The 24,188-nt window shown below is 37.0% G+C and overlaps 1 protein-coding gene and 1 pseudogene across 6 annotated transcripts in view; both read left to right on the top strand.

The window, feature by feature from the left end:
- Positions 1-24,188, top strand: part of Ralyl (RALY RNA binding protein like) — a 688,169-nt gene that overhangs the window by 255,547 nt on the left and 408,434 nt on the right. The window lies entirely within an intron of this gene.
- Positions 13,639-14,263, top strand: LOC110291024 (mitoferrin-1 pseudogene; annotated as a pseudogene).

Below are 24,188 nucleotides of genomic sequence, written 5' to 3'. Positions count from 1 at the left end.
GGAGCTAGGAGTGATTTTCCTTGCTGTTTTGTCCCCAGAACTCTCCTCTCCTAACTTTCAACTGTGAGTGGGTCTCACTCTCCAATTACCCAAAGAGTTCCAAGAACACACATAGTTTTATTTTGTAGCATTCCAGACAGGATATAATTAACAGTCCCACATTTAGAAGCATCGCTTCATAAAATGAGAAGCACAAGTATTGTACTGTATAATATAATGGCAAGCTTATAATACCTACTGTTTCTTTAAATGTGATTGCATCCATTTCCTCTTATTTCATTATTCACTTGTGGAAATTGTTCACTTATTGCTAATTTCTAATGACTTTATTTTCAATTTTAATCCAAGTCTTTTTATTACTACTGACTCAAATTTCTGAGCAAATATAATTATGATTCTTCAATAATTTACTGTCTATAAACACATAGGGGGAAAGCTATATTAAAAGCGATCTTTCCATTCCATTATCATTTTAAATCATTGAGGAAAGCTTACTAATTTTGACTAAATACTTATATAGCAAAATTATAGGGGCAACTGCCAGTGCAAGAGGTAATAATTAAGCTTGGTTCAAATGTTTCTTGTTGACAAGAAAAATATTTTGCTAGTACTCAGAGGTTACTTGAAAATATTTAGCACTTACTTAATTCTAATTATTTGTACATGGAAGTACAATAAATGTGGACATAAGAAGTGATTTTATAACTCACCATAGATGCTATGATTATATTTTATGAAGGAGATAGACCATCTAGAAGGAGTAGTTACATTAGACAGACAACACTCTAAGAAAGCTTTTGAGAAAGTATTCCATGAGTTCTCTTTCAAAGTGCTCAAAGTCTTCACTGAGTAACCAGGAACGTAAATGGGATGGTCAAGAAATTGATAATTAGTTAATTGCCATAAGCATAACAGTTAGAAGGCACCAATGCATGTGTATAAGTTACCATTTGATATGAACAGACATACTTACCAGAGGCATGGGTCAGAGCATTAAAGCCACAGTAAGGATTTTCAACAAGATCAACATTTTCCATTTTAGTGTTCTTTGTTTTAGAGAATTGGGGTACAGGTGGTAAAAGGTTTCACTCTGAGGAATGGGAACTTGTAGAGAAGGCAGTGGGTTGAGAGAATCCTCTCAATGGCTTCTATTTAATCTATAAATAAAGTGCTAACATCATGTCCTATGGATGAGGAAGAAGGGGGTGTCATAGAGTGTTTAAAGCAAGAGATGAAGACATAAATGTCATCTGTGGGGAAACTGAACAAAGCAAATGTCTTAAGGAGTGATTGCTGGCTGTGCTGACTTCCCTGTTCATGTTGTGGGGGCTCAACCTTACAAGGTTTTATTCTTTGATTTGATTCACAGAAAAATTCCATGCCCTAAAGCATAGAACGCATGTTTTCTGTGAAGATTTGAAGCACAGGTTTTATAAGACAAGAAAGGAGGTTTTTGGAAATGGTTGAAATAACCAGTACCCCCAGAGCTCGTGTCTCTAGCTGCATATGTGGCAGAAGATGGCCTAGTCAGCCATCACTGGGAAGAGAGGCCCCTTGGTATTGCAAACTTTATATGCCCCAGTACAGGGGAATGCCAGGGCCAAGATGTGGGAGTGGGTGGGTAGGGGAGCAGGGCGGGGGAAGGGTATAGGGAACTTTCGGGATTACATTTGAAATGTAAATAAAGAAAATATCTAATAAAAAAAGAAAAATAGGTTAAAAAAAAGAAATGATGAATCATGAGATCTTGGCTGCCTAGAGGATGAAGTTAAAATGGGATGGAGGGAATAGATTAGAAATTCAAATCTTGCAAATCCTAGCAGTGTGGAATATGCATAGAGAAGCAAAGGGTGCCAGCTGAAAGGACTGAGGAACCATGAAAGGAAATTCTTTATTTCATTTTTGGAGACATTGCCAAGTGCATGGAAAGACCAAGAATATCACCTGAAATAAATATGAGAAAATTGGTGAAATTTAAATGATCAGTAACTTCAAAGAACACCCCACTTTATTTTTATTTCCTAGAAATTAATTCTTGTAGACATGGTGTTTGTAATAGAAGCGTAGTAAAATGGTACTTTCATGTACAGGTAGTAAGACTGCATTGCAAAATATTATTTCTCTTTGATAAAAAGAAGTTTGAATGTACAAGTGAATAAGAATGATTCTTGGACAAATATACTATAAATTCCATTGCTAAAGGGCGATTTAAAATCCACAGCTAAACATCTTATTCTCAGAAAAACCTAGAAATACTATTCCCTTAAATGTGGAAATTTGAAGTTCTTTGTAATAATAAAGAAAAAGTTAGAATATTCTATAGTAACATTAATTTTAAGAAAAAAAAGAAACACAGATTTTCCCACTAAGAATTTCTGTCTATATTACAAATCTCTTCACAGTACAAAATTAAAAGAATGTTGTAAGAAAAAAAAAAAACTACAGAAGTGCTCTAATGAACAGTGAGAGTCATCACATAATTCACGGCAAGGAAAAATAGACACTCACCTTTACAATTGGAATATAATTGGAAATATATAAATAATTGAGATGATGTATTCAGGAAAACTATTCTGGCCTTACATTTACTGTTTATAGAATCTTAGATTTCAGGAATAAGTTGTGCTATGTCTACTGTAATATGACTGTTTTCAACTAGTTTATGAATTTATTAAATATATAGTCATGTGAAAGATTGCAACTAGCATTTCAATTCACCTTACATTTATATGATTAAAGTTTCTCTGCTTAAATTATTTGTAATTCTGTTTGTAAACAAATTTATAAAATATACTTAATATTTAAAAGAAGCAATTTGCTACATTTTCTACAATGGCTCCTCATTTCTATGATGTTTAAAAAATCATCATTCAAATTGATAAAAATTTTAGGAAAATCTTTCCACTGAATAGAGGATTCTTGCATATCAACCCAATTTTCACTGTTGAATGGTATATTTTTTGGATGTTTATACCATTTGTATAGATATTTGGCAAAACTATGATTGACACCTTTATCAACACCCTCTTCAAATACTTCTACCTTCTTTTTTAATTGAAGAAATAATACAAAATAATTTTCCTAATGAATATCTGGACACTGAAAATAGGCATGCGTAGCCTTTGACTAACACCTATGCATCCATTTTCCTTCCTTCCTTCCTTCCTTCCTTCCTTCCTTCCTTCCTTCCTTCCTTCCTTCCTTCCTTCCTTCCTTCCTTCCCTTCCCTCCCTCCCTCCTTCCCTCCCTCCCTCCCTTCCTCTCCGTCTCTTTCTCTCTCTTTCCTTCTTTCTTTCCTTCTTTTTTCTTTCTGTTTTTGCCGTTGTTCAAGGTAATATTTTTATTGGACATTTTATTTATTTACATTTCAAATGTTATACTCTTTCCCAGTTTCCCCTCCAGATATTCCCTGTCCCTGTTTCCACAATGATGCTCTGCCACCCACCCACCCTTTTCTACCTCCCTGCCTTGGCATTCCCCTGTATTGGGGAATCAAGCCTTTACAGGCCCAAGGGCTTCTCCTCCCATAGATGTCCTAAAAGGCCATCCTCTGCTACATATGGGGCTGGAACCATGGGTACTTCCATGAGTATTCATTCATTGGTTTAGTCACTGAGTTCTCTGGGGGTTCTGATTAGTTGACATTGTTGTTTTACCTATGGGTTGCAAACCCACTCAGCTCCTTCAGTCCTTTCTCTAACTCCTCTATTTGGGGGAGTGCTCAGTCCAATGATTGCCTGCAAGCATTCGCCTCTGTAATTGTCAGGCTCTGGCAGGACCTCTCAGGAGACAGCTATATCAGGCTCCTGTCAGCAACCACTTTTTGGCATCTGAAATAGTGTCTGGGTTTGGTGTTTGTATATGGGATGGATCCCCAGGTGGAGCAGTCTGTGGATGGCCATTCCTTTAGTCTCTGCTTCACAGTTTGTCTCTGTATATCCTCCCTTAGGTAATTTGTTCCTCCTTCTAAAAAGGACTGAAGAATCCACACTTTGGTCTTCCTTCTTCTTGAGCTTCATGTGGTCTGTGAATTGTATGTTGGGTATTCCAAGGTTTTGGACTACCACTTATCAGTGAATGCATACCTTGTGTGTCTTTTGTGACTAGTTTACCTCACTCAGAATCTAATTCCATCCAATTGCCTAAGAATTTAGTGAATTCGTTTTTTTAAATAATCGAGTAGTACTCCATTGTGTAAATGTACCACATTTTCTGTGTCCATTCTTCTGTTGAAGGACATTTGGGTTCTTTCCAACTTCTGGTTATAATTAAAAACAAGCTGCTATGAACATAGTGGAGCATGTGACCTTGTTATATGTTAAAGCATCTTTTGGGTATATGCCCAGGAGTGGTATAGCTGGGTCCTCAGGTAATCCTATGTCCATTTTTCTGAGGAACTATCAGAATGATTTCCAGAGGGGTTGTACCAGCTTTCAACCCCACCAACAATGGAGGGTTGTTCCTCTTTCTCCACATCCTCGCCAGCATCTGCTGTCACCTGAGTTTTTGATCATAGCCATTCTGACTGGTATGAGGTGGAATCTCAGGGTTGTTTTGATTTACATTTCCTGATGAGTAAGGATACTGAACATTTCTTTAGGAGCTTCTCTGCCATTTGAGTTTCATCAGTTGAGAATTCTCTGTTAAACTCTGTTCCCCATTTTTAAATAGGGGTATTTGGTTCTCTGGAGTCTCACGTCATGATTTCTTCATATATATTAGATGTTAGCTCTCTATCAGATTAGGATTACTAAAGATCTTTTCCTAGTCTGTTGGCTGCTGCTTTGTCCTATTGACAATATCCTTTGCCTTACAGAAGCTTCATAATTTTATGAGGTCCTATTTTTGTTTTCTTTTTAAGGGCTTCTACCTGTTTACCTGCGTTCTTCTGTATTTCTTTAAGAAAGTTTATTATGTCCTTTTTAAGTCTTCTGTTATCATCATGAGATTTTATTTTAAATCAGTGTCTTGCTTTTCTGGTATGTTAGGGTATCCAGGATTGCTGTGGTGCGAAATTGGGTTCTGATGATGCCAAATAGCCTTTTTTGGTGTTTGTTTGTTCCTTAGGTTCATGCACTTGCCTCTCGCTATCTGCTTATCTGTGGTGTTATTTGGTTTTGTTGTCTCTGACTGGAGCTTGTCAGTCCTTTGGGCCTGTGAGCCTGTGATCTTAGGTGTGTCAGCACACCTAGGGAGACCAGTTCTTTTCTGGGCAGGATTTGGGTGCAGAGGTATGTGGCACAGTCTTAGCTCCAGGGCACAGATGGAGACTGGAAGGATCCTGTCCCCAGCTTCTCCACTGTTCTTGTGCCCTGTGTGCTCCTGGCAGAGAGTCCCTCTTTCCACAGTTATTAGAGCAAAAGTGGTGATCTCACGTCTGGGTTTAGAAATGAGAGCACTCCTGAGAGACAAGATGTCTCCTGGCAGGATTTGGTAGTGGAGGGATGTGGTACAGCCTTACCTCTGGGGCACAGATGGACATTCTCACCTTTCAATATTTTTGTTATTTTTCTTAGTTTAAGTTTTCTGAGAATGTATATGAGTATACTATATTTGGACCATGTGGACCCAGTTTCTATGCTCAACATTTCCTCTTGGACACATGACCTTTTCTGTTATAATTATTTCTAATAATTTATGTGCAAAAATATATGTGTGTATAATTTGTAAATATTTATGTATTTATAACCTGTTGAGTGCAATTGGTCTTCCTCATATGTACATGTGCTGAGATTGGACTTATTCCTCAAGAAAACTGATTCTCCTTCCTTCGACATCCATTCCTACAATTCTACAATCTCCTGTCAAACATTAGCATGTGATATAATCTGAATTAGAATGTTTGAATATTATATTTAAAAACACATGAATTGCTGTCATCATGTTAGTCGTCACCTCCTTCTAGCTTACCAATTTTTATATACTGGAACAATGCACTTGTTACAGTAGATGAGTCAGTATTGAAGTAGAGACAAAGACCATTATTTCCATCAGGGTTGACTTGTTTTGTTGTTCATTGTGCAGCTTTGACAAGTACACAATGACTTCTATCTATTCTTCCAGTGTGATGCACTGTAGTACCCAAGTTATAGCCCCCTTCTTTACTTTCTCTATCATGAGCAAGGGCAGGAAGGACTAATTCCTCACTTTGCAACCATGGAGTGCCATTTCTATTTTGGATTCAAGCCATTCGAATAGCTTCACAGTGATATGTCACTATTGTTGCTAATGACACAATGTTAAGCAACTTTTCATATGATAGTTTATCATCTGTGGATCTTTCTTAATTGGATTGTGCAGATCTTTTGTGTATACCCTTGGCTGATTTAGCTCCTTATTACTGAATTTTGAGGCTTCTCTGCATAGTTTAGGTACCGGCCATTTTCATATATGTCATTTTCAGATGTTTTTCTAATTAATGAATTGTTCCATTTCAATAGCCTGTCATAGAACAAGAGATTTTATTTTCTGCTTATTATTTCTAAAATTTTGTATGCAGCTTATTTGATCACATCTATTCCCACCTCTACTACTCAGTGATCCTCATTTTCTCTCTCTACTCTATTAAGTTCATGTAGTGCATCAAATGCTTTGAAATTTTTGAGTTAGTTTTGTAAACACTGTAATACCTGTGCCTACAATAACCTTTTCCCCAGTTCTTCTATCATTTCCTCAAGGAGGTTTGGTTTTTATAAAATATCTCTATCGTACCTTCTTTAATGGCTTTCTGATTCCATTCAGAAACTATATAGTTTATTTTTTAATTCTCTAATTTATACATTATATATTTATATATACAAATATAATTTATTAATAAGTATAAATTATAAATATACCTAAATTATATTTGTGTTTTATAGATTTCCCCTTCATATGTTTTAGTTTTAGAAAATATCTCGTTTTGAAAACATACATACACACATATACATGCACACACACACACACACACACCCATACACATATGTGTGTGTGTATGTTGAAGAATATTCCTCCATACTATTCCTGAAGCTATTGACATCAAATTGGCAGTAAAGAATATCTTATAACATTACAAAGAAATCATTCATTCATGTATTCAATATAAATTGAGCATTCATTTCATGACTTGCCATGCACTCCGGTCCAGTCAGCTTGACAGGCCAAGAGGCCTGGAAGCCACTCACGAGGCAGAGAGTTTCATGGAAACTCACCTCCTGGAGTCTGGCATTCTCTTTAACCCATGCACTCATACCCTATTCCCGCATTAGTCTGGTGTATGCTCTGTTTTAGTATTATCTTATAAGTGCCTTTTAAGATTGAATTCTGACATAGCTAAGCCTTCACCAATGTTCCAACGTCCTAGAAAGTCCTTGAGCAGACCATGGGCTTGGAATTCAGTAAGAATGTTGCCTATTCAGTGACATTCAGAATTGCCTCTGGTATTACACTATCACTTTGACTAAAAGCTAAGTCACTGCCCTACACAGGAATTTACCATCATCTAGGAAAAAGGAAGTTTGAGACCTAAGGAGGAACCAAAATAGATACTTAGAACTATAGATAGCTGAGTTACACCCATACACACGTATTTACAATGGCCTAGGGCGAAGGTGGACTATACAATAGACTAAAATAGGAACTAAGGCAAGGGCACGAAGCCCTTGACCCTGGCTTCTAAGATTAAGTGGTTTTTAGGTGGAGCTCTTTTTTATCCCAGTTGTTAACAATGAATTCTATCCCAGGTGGTTCCTGTCAGACCTTCTGTGTTTGTATTCCTCTGTTTTGTGTAAGAATCCAGTAACCTCTTTCTACCTTGCTGGTGTGTCACCCAACTTCCCTATTTTCTTCTGTATAAAATGTTTGATGCTCGATTTGACAAATTACATTCAGATTCTTCACAACCTCTCCTGTGTGCATCTGTCATTTCATCCAATGCTTTGCCCACCTGCTCAGAGACCCTTTCCACGCAGACAAAGGGGCGCAGAGGGTCTGTGGCTATGACTTGTATTTATCCATACATTATATTATACTGACTTAAAAATAATGTTGGTAGCAAATATTTGTCCAGTGTGTTTCCTAATGAATTTGAGGGATACAATTTTGAAAATATATGTGACAGTAAATTTATGTAAGGTTTATTAGTAATAATCTACATACATTGTATCATTCAATGCATAATTCTACTATAAATGACATAGGCATAGTCACTTTTAGTCAAGGTAGAGATACTTCCATTTGCCTCTTTGTAGTACAACCCTGGCAATCGCTGATATGCTTAGTAGTAGTATTTTAATTTGTTTCTCTTTCCAGAATATTTTACCAGTATAATGAAGTTGGGTATGACTTCTTTCACTTTACATGATTCTATGGGTTTTCAATACAGACTTTTGAAGATTAGATGAGCTTTTATCTCCAACTTACTCACTCTACTTTAAAAATATGTATAATATAAATATAAGTTTTGCTGAATATCATAGCTTAGCCATAATGTTCTATGGAGCATTAATGTGTTACCCATGTAATTATGTAGATGCTTAAGAGGAGAGACCCATAACTACGGTACAGTTCAATCTATATGCATATTACTAGTGAAGGAAAGGCTCAAAATTCAGAAATCTATGTACAGTAACTTTTTATAATTTTTAAATTGCTAAATTGTAAGTAAAAAGACCAAAACAGCAAGAAAACCATTGAGTTGAGGACCATCTGCTGTCCTTGTTGAGTTTTTAGTTCAATGTATAAAACATTTTAATTTTACTAAAATCCATATAAAATATTTGAGAAAAATAAAAACAAATTTACTTGATAATTGTGTTATTAAATGCCTGCAAGACTTAAAGATATACAACTATTTAGGTATCATATAACAAGTAACATTTAATTATTTTCTAAACATGTTTACTGTCAAATATATTTTCTCAAATTTTTAGATGGATACTGAAATCTCTGATGCATAGTTATAAAAACACTAACTTTTTAATGCTTGTACGCACATAGTTTGCAATGAAATTAAAAACAGGAGGTGGTTTTCTTGCAACATGTGGATTGAAAGCCCAAGATATGATTGATTGTGTAATATTTTTTTTCTGTTGACAAAAAGATTCTGGAGCTGAACAAGAAAGGTATAAAATTAACGTAATTGTACACTTCAAATTTTAGTAGCAATTTGAAATCCTGCTGGGAATGTGATGTTTTACTGACACTGTAGGCTGCAGGCATACTGGGACTCTGGATTGGTGTTTATTTTCCCATGACTTCTAAGCTGTTCTTTGGAATAACCCCATTGTTTACAGCAGTGTGCCAACAGTATCAGCTTGTATCCTTGAACCTATGCCTTTATATTGGAAAGCTATATCATGCTCTTTCCTGATTTTGTGTATTAATTTACTTGCCATTGTATGTAATCTCATGTTAGAGGCATGAATGTACCAAAGAAGTACAACCAAGCTTGGCTCATAGTCATATAAAGCCTTGGTTGTTTTTCACAATTTACACAGGAGTTCACTTCCATAAAACATACAGGTCTCAGGACTGGTTTAGAGGTTATCACATCAGAACCTGTTGAAGTATCAAAAGGAAAGCCAGATTGTCCTGGGTTCATCACTTCCTCGTTTCTCCAACTTTCAGCTCTGCTTGTTCACTTTGACTTAACGAGGATCCATATAACAACTTGTACTAAATTGTAGTTTCTTCAACTGAGTAAAATTTTTCTATCTTATTTTACATTACCAAATCAAATCACATAATGCAAAGTTCAAACTATAAAAAATAAAAAAGTGTTTGTTTGTATATCTACTCATTGTGATGTCATGGATGAAACTAAAGGCATTGTGCATGCCCTGGAATGCACTCTACCACCAGCACAATACCCCCAGCTCTGGTTAACATTCAGATTTGTTGATGTTATGAATTATGAAGTGGCAGGTGAAGGCTACTTGGTTGTGCCCATGAGAAAGCACACCATGCCACTGACCTGGTATTTGGGAGGTTTATTTGAGAAAAGGAAGAGGAGTAAGGATACAGAGAAGGGGTAGAGGCACACAAACAGATGGGAGTAGAGCCATGGGGACAGAGAAGAGGAGAAAGGACAGAAACAGGGCAAGGAACATCATGTGACAACAGAGAGAGAGAGAGAGCTGGAGAGGGATAGAGAGAGGTAGAGGGAGAGGAGGAGGGGAAGGGGGAGTGAGAGGGGGAGGGGAGGGGGAGAGAGGGAGAGAAAGAAGAAAGGGAGAGAGGGAGAGGTAAGAGAGGGAGGAAAGGAAACAGGAGGGAGGGGAAGGAGGAGGGACAGCAGACAGGAGGTGGAAGGGCAGGGGAAGGGGCAGAACTGGAGTAGCAAGCAGTCTTATATGCTACCTATACCACACCTACACGTGGCAACAAGTGACAAGTGATGACATATGCTGTTGCTAGGTTCCTGTGAGGAATCTGGCTGAATCACTGTAAGTTAACAGTTACAAATGCAGTTTTTTTTTTTCTTTTTTCTTTTTTCTTTTTTTTTAAATTGAACTTTATTTATTTATTTATTTATTTATTTATTTATTTATTTTTGGGTATTTATTTCAATTACATTTCCAATGCTATACTAGAAGTCCCCCACACCCTCCCCCACCCACTCCCCCACCTACCCACTCTCACCTCTTGGCCCTGGCATTCCCCTGTAATAAGGCATATCAAGTCTGCACAACCAAAGGGCCTCTCTTTCCACTGATGGCCGACTAGGCCATCTTCTGTTACATATGCAGCAAGTCACACGAACTCTGGGGCAGGGGAAGGGGGAGTACTGGTTAGTTCATATTGTTGTTCCACCTATAGGGTTGCAGATCCCCCCAGCTTCTTGGGTACTTTCTCCAGCTCCTCCATTGGGGAGCCCTGTGATCCATCCAATAGCTGACTGTGAGCATCTACTTCTGTGTTTGCTAGGCCCCGGCATAGTCTCACAAGAGATAGCTATATCAGGGTCCTTTCAGCAAAATCTTGCTAGTGTATGCAATGATGTCAGCTTTTGGAGGCTGATTATGGGATGGATCCCCGGATATGGCAGCCTCTAAATGGTCCATCCTTTCGTCTCAGCTCCAAACTCTGTCTCTGTAGCTCCTTCCATGGGTGCCTTGCTCCCAATTCCAAGAAGGGGCAAAGTATCCACACCTTGGTCTTTGTTCTTCCCAAGATTCATGTGTTTCACAAATTATATCTTATATCTTAGGTATTCTAAGTTTCTGGGCTAATACCCACTTATCAATGAGTACATATCATGTGAGTTCTTTTGTGATTGAGTTACCTCACTCAGGATGATGCCCTTCAGGTCCATCATTTGCCTAGGAATTTCATAAATTCATTCTTTTTAATAGCTGAGTAGTACTCCATTGTGTAAATGTACCACATTTTCTGTATCTATTCCTCTGTTGAGGGGTATCTGGGTTCTTTCCAGCTTCTGGCTATCATAAATAAGACTGCTATGAACATAGTGGAGCATGTGTCCTTCTTATAGGTTGGAACACCTTCTGGGTATATGCCCAGGAGAGGTATTGCGGGATCCTCCGGTAGTACTATGTTCAGATATTTGAGGAACTGCCAGACTGATTTCCAGAGTGGTTGTACAAGCTTGCAATCCCACCAACAATGGAGGCATGTTCCTCTTTTTCCACATCCTCACCAGCATCTGCTGTCACCTGAATTTTTTATCTTAGCCATTCTGACTGGTGTGAGGTGGAATCTCAGGGTTGTTTTAATTTGCACTTCCCTGATGAGTAAGGATGTTGAACATTTTTTCAGGTGCTTCTCAGCCATTCGGTATTCCTCAGGTGAGAATTCTTTGTTTACCTCTGAGCCCCATTTTTAATGGGGTTATTTGATTTTCTGGAGTCCACCTTCTTGAGTTCTTTATATATATTGGATATTAGTCCCCTATCTGATTTAGGATATCACTCATTTTTGTATGAATAGTACCAGCCTAACCTATACATTATGTTATAAGTTCATGTTTCCCTGACTTCATTGTTGCATAGCAGCTGTATGTGACACTTTCACCTGCTCACCTCTATGTCAGACACTCATTTCTTATTTTTGTTAGCCAAATTGGTCTTGTTGGGTGAAAACTTTTATCTCCATATGTCTAAATTAGATGCTGATGGTCTACAATTCCTTTCATTATCAATTCCAATAGTGACAAAAGAACTAGCTGTTTTAAAATGGGGACAATCAGTGAAAAGAGCCAAATCAAATCTAACACATAAAGTGATTTTTAGCATTTTTCCATGATTTTCAGAGCTAGCAACATTTCTAGCAACATTTTCCATAAAGTGACTGGCACTGACATTTCTACCTCCTTTCTAGACCAAATGAAGATACAACTAGTGACAAATCCATAACTACAAGGTCATCAGACCAAAGAAATAGAGCACAAGAGCATCAGAGGAGTAACCCCTCTGAGTCGTAGGTAAGGGACCATGATCATTCACATAACATTTCTAACTAAAATACATATGGAGTAATGAACCAGTTTTGATTTGAGAGATATAAGGACCCCTTAGTTTATTTTCTCACACTTAAAACACCTCCTCAATTCATATAAGGATGAGGTTATAGTAAAAAACTATACCCAAAATGCTTTGGAATGCATAATATAGGTTAGTCCTTTTTTTTTTTTTTTTTTTTTTTTTTTTTTAAGGAAATAAAGGTCTTGTAGTCTTGTCCCAAATGGAACAAAGACAGAGATGAGCAAACTGAAAAAAAAAATGAGGATCTATACATATGTTCAGTGACAGATGGGGACTGATGTGTGGCAGAGGTAATGAGAACGGGGAGTGTAATCAAATACCCAAGTAAAGATAGAACACAATGACTGACTTGTGGTAAGCATTTGTCTACAGTCCACATATGAAGCCGCTCATAAATACTGTTAATATACAAAACCACACAGTTTAACCTTAAAAATAAGTGCCTGAGCCCATGATAAATAAAAGCAATCTAAGATTCCTAGAATATAAACAACTCCTTCACAGGGTTTGAAAAGTTCTATGACTTCCTTTGATGTGCATTCTAACAGGAAGCCTGTTGTCAGGTGCCCTCAGCACTGTCTCTCTCTTTGGCATGGTTTCTCTTGCGTAGCTCTCATCTGATCTCCTCAGGTTGCATTTCCTTGAGTCTCTCCACACAGAGCTTTCCATATCCTTCCATGGTGACATAAATTCCACATCTCTCTAAAAATAATCCCTTTAGTAAGCTCATCTAAATTACTCTCACCTATTTACACCTTGCTCTTCTTGGAAATCTGAACACTTTACCCAAATCATACTCAAATGCTTTTGTCTGTTTACACTCTTTATATATAGTCAATGGAACTCTCAGATGTCTTGAGTCTCTCGAACGTTGAATGCAGAAGTCAGTCTCTTTTTTTCTCCTCCCACATGAGCAACAGAGGACTTATTAGAAAGAACGTTATGCCAACTATTGGTAACCATAAAAATAGTTTTTATTTCTAAAATAATTAGAACCCATGTTTATGATAAAATAGAGAAGATATTCTAAAACTATTTGTCATTTTTACCGTTGGAAACAATGGACAGTTACTTTTTACTAATACACTTGAGATGTTAGTTAAGGTTAGTTGAGACATCCAGCCTCCCAGCAGGGCCGTGGATGGGGGGGCCACAGATGGAGCTCCACAGCAGCAGCGTGGGAACAGCCCAGAGGATGGATAGGGACTGCCACAATGGCTGCTGCGGCAGCAAGGTCGCCCGGTCGGAGGACTATGAGAACCAACAGACCAGCACCTCAGTGTCCACCCACATGACAGAGGGAGTGATGGCCAGAATTCTGGAGCACTCCATCATGTACCTGGTGGACTCTGTGAAGACATGGATGCAGAGCTTGAATCCAGATCCCAAGCATCTATGGTATCCTCAAGAGGATCATGCATACTGAAGGCTTCCACAGGCACCTGTAGGGCCTGAAGGTGATGATGATGGGTCCTGGGCCTGCACACACCACGTAGTTTGCCTGCAATGAAAACATGAAAAGGAATTTAAATGACGTTTACAGCCACCAAGGTAACAGCCATCTAGCTAATGGGATAGCTGCGAGTATGGCCACCCTATTCTACAATACAGTAATGAATCCAGCACAAGTGGGGAAACAACGCTTACAGATGTGCAACGCACAGCACCAGTCAGCCCTAAGTTGTATCTGGACAGTGTGGTGGACCAAGGGGTTGGCAGTCAGATTATCTCAGAGGAAACACAAGCCTGTATTGTCCTATCTTCCATCCTCATGGAGATGACGGAATGGTCTCAGTTTGCTCTTCCAACTGCCTACAAGTAAACAGGGAAGACACTCATGTTTTCAATTCTATAGCCCTGGTCTCATTTGGAAGCTGTGGCTAGAATGTTCCTTCAATGGGGAGGCTTAGACCTTGAGTTCCCATGGATGGTCATGCTGCCAGAGAAGAAATTTGGATTGTACCTGGAGAATTTTCATCCTGAGCCCATGTACAACCCAGTGCTAACGGATGCAGATTTTTGCTTTTGTCTAGCAGCTGTGAGAAATTACACACTGGTCTGCTGAGTTTTCTTCAGAAAGAACCACCCCACTCAAGTACTTTCATGTGTTCCAGGATAACTTCCTGGCTGGCTGCAGGTTTCTGTCTTACTGGTGTTCTATTATAACTGAAAAAATTTCTATTCTTACCCTACTAGTGTTGAGTAGTGTTAAATTCAACAAATGGAGAGGGAAGTCAAATTGTAAAGTCTAAAGTCAAATTTAAATGAAACCTTATTTCCACACCACCCTTTGATACATTGGTGAATAATCCTGCAGCAAAGACACTATGTACCCTTGGATTTTCTTCACAGTTATCTAAGACTGGGATAGTCCCTTTGGTCAGGGTCTTGCAAGGTAGGACCAGGACTTCAGGACTCTATGGGCTTAAAGTCCTGGTGTCCCGTCCTGGCTCTCCCTCCCCATGATTGGTGGGTCTTCTTTTTAACCTGCCTGTCTCATCTAGTCACCCTATGATTGAGTGAGTGATGTGACTGCAAAATGTTTTTAAAAGTTGCGAAGCAATCAAAATTTCTGTGGGTGTAGCCGGGCGTGGTGGCGCACACCTTTAATCCCAGCACTCGGGAGGCAGAGGCAGGCAGATTTCTGAGTTCGAGGCCAGCCTGGTCTACAAAGTGAGTTCCAGGACAGCCAGGGCTACACAGAGAAACCCTGTCTCGAAAAACAAAAAAACAAAAACAAAACAAAACAAAATTTCTGTGGGTGTCAGTCTCCCCCACTTAGCTCCAAAGTTGAAATCGTCTTTGACCCCCATTCACATGATAGTCAATGTATTGATTGTAATGTTTGACATTGCAAATTTCTAAATAGGAAAATGCTTCCTCTCCCAGTGACCAGTTTAGAAAACCCATAACCTAATTTGGTCATTGGCATCTTTGGAGTGCCATCTAAGGATGGACCATCCCACCTGGGTACAATGATAATACTTTAGCTGTGTGTGTGTGTGAGTGTGTGTGTGTGTGTGTGTGTGTGTGTGTGTGTGTGTGTTCAGGCCATTTGACAATCTACCATTTAATACATGAGTCAGGCCATTTGACAATCCACCACTTAATACATGAGTCAGGCCATTTGACAATCCACCATTTAATACATGAGTTAGGCCATTTGACAATCCACCATTTAATACATGAGTGTTAATTTATTATAGACAAATATTGATCTTTTAAAAATGGGATGCTCTTACTTAATGACTTTTTTAAAAAATGGGTTAAATATAACTACTTTTATGTGCACTTGTTCCCCTCTGCTTCTCTTCCCCTGTCTCATGTCTTAAAACCATCACTCTTCAATGTTGCCCCAAGGCTACATTCCTAACATACTGCTATTCCATTAAGGTTTTATTTAACTTTATTTGTGGATAATTGTATCTGTGAACAACAAATGTGCCACTGCCTTTCACACAGTGTGTGGGATAAAAGTGGCCTAGTGTTGCTTTCTGAATGTCTTAAAATCCTGTGGTCAAGATAGTTTTTGCCTTTGTGGCCTTTGGATCTGGGGAGCAGCAATGCGTTTGCATGTGTGGGTGGCTGCTATGCTGCTACAGTTGTAACACTGGAGCTGGAGAAAATAAAGCATTGATTCTGAAAAAAAAAGATAGTTGACTGGACATTTGGATGTCTTTATTGATATGGCTAATTGCAGTAATGGATATTATAGTACAAGAATGCAGAATCAGAAAGAATTTTTTTTACCAAATCCTAGCTGTTATTTATACTCTTTGTGCCATTACTTTTATCTGACTTTTATATACTGAAAATATCAATACATCTGAAGAGTTTGCTTAAATGCAACCCAAGCTTTCCTGTCTAAGCTGCCTTCGAAGGGGTAGTTACCTCAACCACTAGTTAGCTGGAACATTTAACTAATTAAAAGCAACAGGGTACAATTCAGTGTCCAGCAGTTACTAAAGCCTGAGTATGATCTCCACTGAAAAGTCTTTTTAAAGATGTAGGATTTTAAAATATATTTGAAGGAAACAAATATTGATCCCTATTAGAAGAACACATAAATTAAAGAGAGGAGAGCAAGAGATTGGATGAGAGAAGGAAGGGTGGGAAAAAAATATAGCACTGGAAATTTGAAATTGTTATAAAGTTGTCATTAGTTTGTAAATATGAGTTGAACACCTAGCTGTGCCTTCCCTAATGTAGTCACTCAATTTAGTTATCAAGCATATATGAAATAGTAGACTAGAGGACCCAATTCTTAACCTCAGTTTTAGTTGTTATATAAATTAGTGGTGGTTTTTAACTATTTGAAGGTGAATATGAACAGTGATTTTTTAAAGTGTTCAGAGTTAGCTTTTTTTAATTAGGTATTTTCTTCATTTACATTTCAAATGCTATCCAAAAAGTCCCCCAGACCCTTCCCCCCAACTCCCCTACCAACCCACTCCCACTTCTTGGCCCTGGCGTTTCCCTGTACTAAGGCATATAAAGTTAGCTAACTAATGTGCATTCTGAACTGGGACATTGAAACGACTATCTTGATATGGTAATGCACTTTGGTTTTAAGCAATTCATGACTTATGCTTTACTATCATCATGAGAAGCTGCAGATTTTTTTTTTGTTTTGTTTTTTCGAGACAGGGTTTCTCTGTGTAGCCTTGGCTGTCCTGGAACTCACTTTGTAGACCAGGCTGGCCTCGAACTCAGAAATCCGCCTGCCTCTGCCTCCCGAGTGCTGGGATTAAAGGCGTGCGCCACCACGCCCGGCAAGAAGCTGCAGATTTTTAATGAATGATTTGCACTAGACTCTTCTATAATGTGTTCTAGGGACTTTGCCTTAATGATAAAAATTATTTTTATTTTAAGAGGTACCTACAAGATTTCCCAAGGAATACAACCATCTTGGCTGAGAAACCCAGTTTACTAAAGGTTCTTGATTTTGCAATTAAAGACTTCTATCTACATCATAGATTGACTAAAGTGAGAAGAGTAACTAAAATTCTCTGTGGGAAAAAACACTCCACAGGAAAATGACCAAACGTTCGTCAAGATAAGATGAAGATGATAATAAATGTATTGATATCCACCGTTCAGAAATAGAGGGAGTTTGAACATTCTTGTATATCTGGAAAAGAAACAAAACAATGTAAAACAAAACAAAACAAAAAAAAAACAAAATATTTTCTGTAGATCCTTGCATTAGACAGAAGGCCCCATGAAAGCAAAATATGATTTTTTATATTCCCAGAGTAATGGTTTTGAAACACAGCTATGAAAATTTGCCCTAGACAGGCAATAATTTTTGCTGTCAATAAACTCTGCCATTGACAGATGATACAATAAAGAGGGGAGGGAGTAAAGTAATTGTGCCCAGAAAAGTGTCTAAAATAAATAGGTAACTTTCCAAACCTGTAGTTGTTATCATGTTACTATGGTGTTGTGTCCCATCTGTGAGTATAGATCTATAAATATATTCACTGCAGAATATGTGCATTGGTATCATGAGCAGCATAAATTCAGTTTATAATGCTAACAGGAATGCTGAGAAGTATTGATTAAAATAAGACCCAAAACAGAGAAGTAGAATGTGAAAAGGGGTAATTTATGAGACATTTTCTTGTGTGTGGACTGGTTAAATTATTTTCCTCCATTTCAATGTTCAGTTGTACGATGGATGATAAAGCACTACTCTGTCAATATGTGAATCCACTTTTTATCCAATAACATCTCACGGGCAAGTCTTACCCTCTCCTGTAGTTGTAACATTCATAACAGTATTTTCATAAACAATGAGTGTCTCTGAGTCAAGTCTAATGTTTCTTTCTTTTCAAAGTTTATTCATCTTCTTTCTTTGCCTTGAAGTTTTATATTGGCTGAGTTTTATATTTTATATCAGGGTTAGAATGGAGGCAGTAAGTGTGTATACATACACACACACACATACACACACACACACACACACACACACACACATTCAGTATTTCTCCTGAGATAAGAAACCATGGAAGGATTTCCTCATTGTGTGTAATGTTAGCTATAGGTTACACAGCTACACGTTTTGTCAAGTTAAATAAATTCTCCTTTATTACACTTAAATTTAAACAAAAAGTTATTAAAAATTCTTATAAAAGTTCCATTTATAATAATTAGCATAAACTAAAATTCAAATAACCATCTAGAAGGCAATGCTTAAAAATTAAATAGATAAAAAATGTAATGTACAAAGAAGCTTCATCTAGCAAATGATGGAAACACATCCAGAGACCCACAGCCAAATAATAGACAGATCAGAAATCTCGCAGGTGATAGGGAAGAAGGATTGAAGGAACCAGAGGAATAAAGGACAGCAAAGAAAACTCACAGAATCAACTAAGCTGATCTCCAGAGAGGCTCACAGAGATTGAAATGAAAATCAGGGAGCCTGCCTATAAGGCCCTCTGCATATATGCTATGGTTGTGTAGCTTAGTCTTATTGTGAGTCTCCTAAGAGTAGAAACAGGTCTGACTTTGACTCCTTTGCTTGCTTTGGCAAACCTTTTTTTTTAGCCTTGTCTAGCCTTAACACAATGGGAGGTATCTAGTCTTACTCCAACTTGACATGCTATGTTTTGTTGATACCCATGGGATGCCAGTCCTTTTCTGGAGTAAAATGGAGGAGCAGTGGATTCAAGGGAGTTGTGGGTGAAGTTGGGGGAGATTAACTATGAGCATGCAATTAACTTATTGAGATAGATATTAAAAGTTAATTATGTGAATGTAGAAGCTAACAATCAATTGACAAAAGAATATTATTCATTATTGATAGAAATGTCTTACATGTTACATTGGTGGCATTTTATAGATGAACATGAACTTCAACTCTCATGAAAGTGAGTAGTTAAATGTTATACGTTTAACATGTATAATTAATGACTAATTTTAAGAATAGAAAAAACCTTACATGATGTCAGTATTTGAATATCAATTCATATACTAATAGGCACGTAAAAAGAGCACTATACTTGGTAAGCAATTTTTATTTGATTAGTTGTTATTGCTTTATTTTAATACTCAGGAAAAAAGTAAGATGATAACATGTTGAGAAGAGAGAAATGACAGCTTAATTTTTTCTTATGTATGTTAAGTAACACCATTATTTCCACATATGTTCATATGGCCTGTAAGAATTTTAATTATTGAGATATTTTTGTGTGCTTATTTATCCATATATACTATATTTATGGTGTTTTAACTATTTGAAATTGTACCATTAACTTATGAAATTAACCATTCAATCTACTCAACATTTAACATCTTGAACATAAGAATCTCCATCTGTCTATATCTGTGTCCTCTAGCTGCTCACATGATCATAGAAGGCAGCAACAAAATATAGACATGTACAGGTAGTTTCTAAGTATTAACAGAATATGATTTCAGTAGTGTGTCATAGTAGCTGATTCCCTTGTTTATGTGCATATGTGTGTGTGTTTCTATATGTGTGTTTGTGTGTGTGCATGCACATAGGTGTGATTGCAAGTGTGTGTGTGTGCATGTATGTGTGTGCGTGTGTGTGCATGTGTGCTTATGTGTACACATGCTTGTAAAGGACATTTGTTTTATAATAAACACAAAACATGACTCCTTAGAAGTCATTCAACAACTATGGGACTCGTATTTATACTGTAACAATATGCAATTAGCCCTCATAAGTATCTGGAACTATAGTTGGTAGGTATTTGAGTAGTTAGCCTTCTCGTTTTTCTTGATAGTGAAGTGTGCCAATAAATCTGGCCACTGAGTTCAGTGGCTCACTGGGTATTTAACCAGCACTACAATATATATTGAATGTTCAGCACAAGGAATCTATAGTGTTCTAAGCCATCAATCAAACAGTAATTAGAAGGTAATATAATGATTATTGATTAAATCAATCACAGAAAACGGTGCTGGTATAAAAAAGCACCTGCTCTTGCTCAAACATTAGGCTTTTTGAGATATAAGTGTATAATGGAAAACTGTTTTAAGATGATGGTAATATAAAATTTACAAACTGATGAAATACTTTTCAAGGGAAGCTCTCATACATTGTCAGTGGTGTGAAAGTAAAGTATAGGCCCAATGCCAGGAAAATGTAAGTTTTGAATTTTCCTAAGAAACATGTAAACTTTTCAAAGGTAAATATAAACCATGGAGGTCCTGAGGATAAGACTCAGCTTGTCAAACTTTGTTGCAACCGCTTTTATCCTCAGAGTCATCTCACCAATACCCATAAAGAAACATTTTATGATTTCTAATCATTCATTAAAACTTTACTGAATATGAACTAGCGGATAGCTTTAGGAATGTGAGTCCAGCTATTGTAAGTAGTTTACATTTCAAAAAGATATAATTTTAAAATTTACTCTTTGCTGGGATACCTGTCATCAGCAGTCCTTCCCAGCTATAAAGTTTGCAAGAGTCCGAGTTTTGTTTTGAAACATTTTTTAAAGCATTTCCTCAAAATAGGTTATTAATTTTATCCTCAGGAGTATTCTGGTTTGAGAGACATGGGGGTTTAAATATGTTAACAACTTGTGCCATTTATTAGCAAGTATTCAACCTAGAGCTGAAGAACAAATCAGTACTGAGATATGAGAATTACGATTATATTTCAGTTCATTTGGTAATGTAACACCATGTAGCCAGTGAGACAATCACATTTTGAAAACCCTGAGCAGAAATAGCAGAGGGGAGGTGGGTGATGTGGTTCTCTAGATAAATGTAGAGCACTGCCTGAGGAACAGAAACCCGGGAACTCCAGTACCCCTTCTGATTTCCTGGTCTGCCTTAGCATCTGTGAACTGGGAGATTGTGAAGACATATTGGAATTTCTTGAAAAGTAGGATCTATATTCTTGGTGTAAGACTTGCGCAAATAATGTAAATTTAATTTCTTTTGTAACATATGTGGGGTCAGATGAGAGAGAACAAAACACCACTATGTATGCAATGCTTCAGATTATTTGTGTAAAATGAAAGTACCAGTATCTAAAAATTTAATTTTGAAAATGTTGGAAGTAGCTTATTATTCAATGTCTCTGAATGTGAATGTTTGTTTTGAAACCTTTTTGTCTGGCCCATTACTTCATGACAACTGGTAAACTGTACTGATAATCAAGCCTGGGTATCTTAGAGCATCCACAACCAGTGTGTAATCAGATCTGATGAGAAAGTATTTCCACATGGTTATTGCATTCCCATATAGATACATCTTAAAGACACTGTCTTAAAGAGCTACTCCCTTAAGAACTCATCATGTACCTCTGGAACCAGAGACATTCACTTGTCATCAGCGTTCTGCTATCTGACTATTTCTGATCAGTCTAGGAGGAATAATGGCATTTAAAATCCAGGTCTAGGTTTTTACTCTTGTGTCCAACATGATAAGATGCTGAGATGGCTGTGAATATTTGTAGAAAAAAAAACTGCTTTATTCAGAGTCACTTCTAAATATTTGGCATCTAAAATGTTACTAAATGAAAATTAATTGCCTTTCATAAAGAGGGACATTTTACAAGACTGTGTAATCATATTAGAATAATGACAGGGCTCACTAATGGAAATTAAATGTGATGTTGAGTGTTCTGGCAGCATGGCCTGGAAACTGAGCTTGCATGTAAAAGTGTAATTTCTGTCCCCAGTGAGTGGATTTTTTAAATTTCAAAATAATTAGTTCTGTCAAAGAATTAATTTTGTTGACAGGATTAAGTTGAGAGTATACAACCTCACATATACGTACTTTAATTGTTTGGAATGGAAAGATGATATAAAACAATAATCTCAATTCTGGCTGTCAAACTTGATCAAGTCATTCTTTTAACACTTTTGGGATTCAGTTTAATAACCTTGCCTGTAGTCTGTAAGTCATCATCTTCACTGCAGTTTACACAAAATATACTCTGATGGGGCATATGCTTTAGGTGTCTATAAGAAACATCAATGGTTCATAAAGCAAAAACACAACAAAGAAGCAAACAAAAATGCTATATTGTTGACATGTTCCAAGAAAATGAAACGTCAGCTATATAAACCATATCGTCTTTGGCTCTTTTCTTTTTTCTTTTTTTAATCTGCTCTATATTTCCTAACATATTGTGACATGGAACTCTGCACTTTCTTTGGTGATAGTAACTGCATATCAAGTTGACTGAGACATTAGAAGCAACCATGCTCTCACCTCATGCTTTGTCCTGCAGCGGTTTTCACTGGGCGCTGCCTCTAACAAACCAAACCGATTTCTCTGCTGCCAATGATGCCTTCCCTACGCAAGTGCATCAGACTTTGTAGCAGTCTCTACTCCTGTGCTACTGTGTGTTGACATCATTCTGGTGTCACTACTGGAGTAACTCAGGGAGCTAAATAATGTCTTCAGAGATGCACCACTGAAAGGAACACTGCTATGACCTAAACTGGGGCACTTGACTTTATGCCCTGTGTTTTTTATATTATGTACTGTTTCCATATCTGTAATTTTCCTAATAGGTAGTTGATATTCAAAACTAGATATGTCGTTATTTATAATGAATATCATAATTTAAAATTTTGCCTTTCTAAACGACTAAGAAAATGTTTTGTGACATTGGGTTTTGAGACATGGAAATATATCTAGTTATGTGAAAAAATGGATTTCCTTTTGGAACTTTGCTAGTTTTATCTGTATATTATTGGAGTTAATAATACTTATTGGAGTAGTTTAGAAATTTGAGGTAAACAATATGATTTTGGACCGCAATGGACTACTCTCCCAGTCTCACTAAAGGACACACTTTAAATTGTTACACAGAATTTTAAAAACCTTTGCTGATGGAAGTCCTGTACTGATATTTTTAAATTATTTAGATGAGAATTGACAAATTTCAGCATAGTTTTAATTGAATTATTTTAGCCTAAAACAAGCTGATACTTAAAATTTCAGGGTAACAGATATTTTCTGTCTTCTGAATGTGACAAACATAATATAAAAATCTATATCTGAAACCCATGACTAGATATAACAACATAGAACAGAAATGTGTATGTGTATATGTATATGATCAGAGCATGACTATGATTTCTCAGGCATTTGCCTAAAGGAATTCATGTTCTTTGAGCAGTGACTTTAACACACTCTAAAGGCGCCATTCCCTTTTACATAGCTAACAAATGATGGTAGAATCTGCACTACTAGTATTTATGCTCTTCAGTTCCCTTTTCCTATCTTCTGTTTAAAAGCTCACCAATTACTACAAGTTTATAGTGACTAAGATGATATCCTCAAAACCCATTCATTTGAGTATGATGACTTGTTTTTTTTTTTTCTTTCCTTAGTTTTTGTAACTGTGCGAAATTGTATTAAAAAATTCCATTTAGAAATGGAAACAGGTATTACTGGGTAACTAAGCACTATTGAAAATCATTATTAATTATTAAATTATAAAGGGCAAGTTTGAAATGTAAATTAATTAATTTTCAAATGTATAGGTGCTTTGCTTGTTTGGATATCTAAGCACCATGCACCCATATGAAGAGAGCTTTATGTCTCTTGGAACTTGAGTTTTAGCTACGACACAGAAAATAAGAATCAAACCTGGGTCATCTGGAAGAACTACTAAACCATCTTTTCACCCTGAATTTTGAAAACTTAGGAATGTGATTCTATATTGAGACATCTCAGAGAAACTAAAGCTGGTTGATATAAATC

The sequence above is a fragment of the Mus caroli genome, unplaced genomic scaffold (genome assembly GCF_978045245.1).
Source record: "Mus caroli unplaced genomic scaffold, Mus_caroli_1 scaffold_3, whole genome shotgun sequence".
Taxonomy (NCBI): domain Eukaryota; kingdom Metazoa; phylum Chordata; class Mammalia; order Rodentia; family Muridae; genus Mus; species Mus caroli.
Note: the sequence above shows the minus strand (reverse complement) of the source record. Positions and strands in the feature narration are given on the sequence as shown.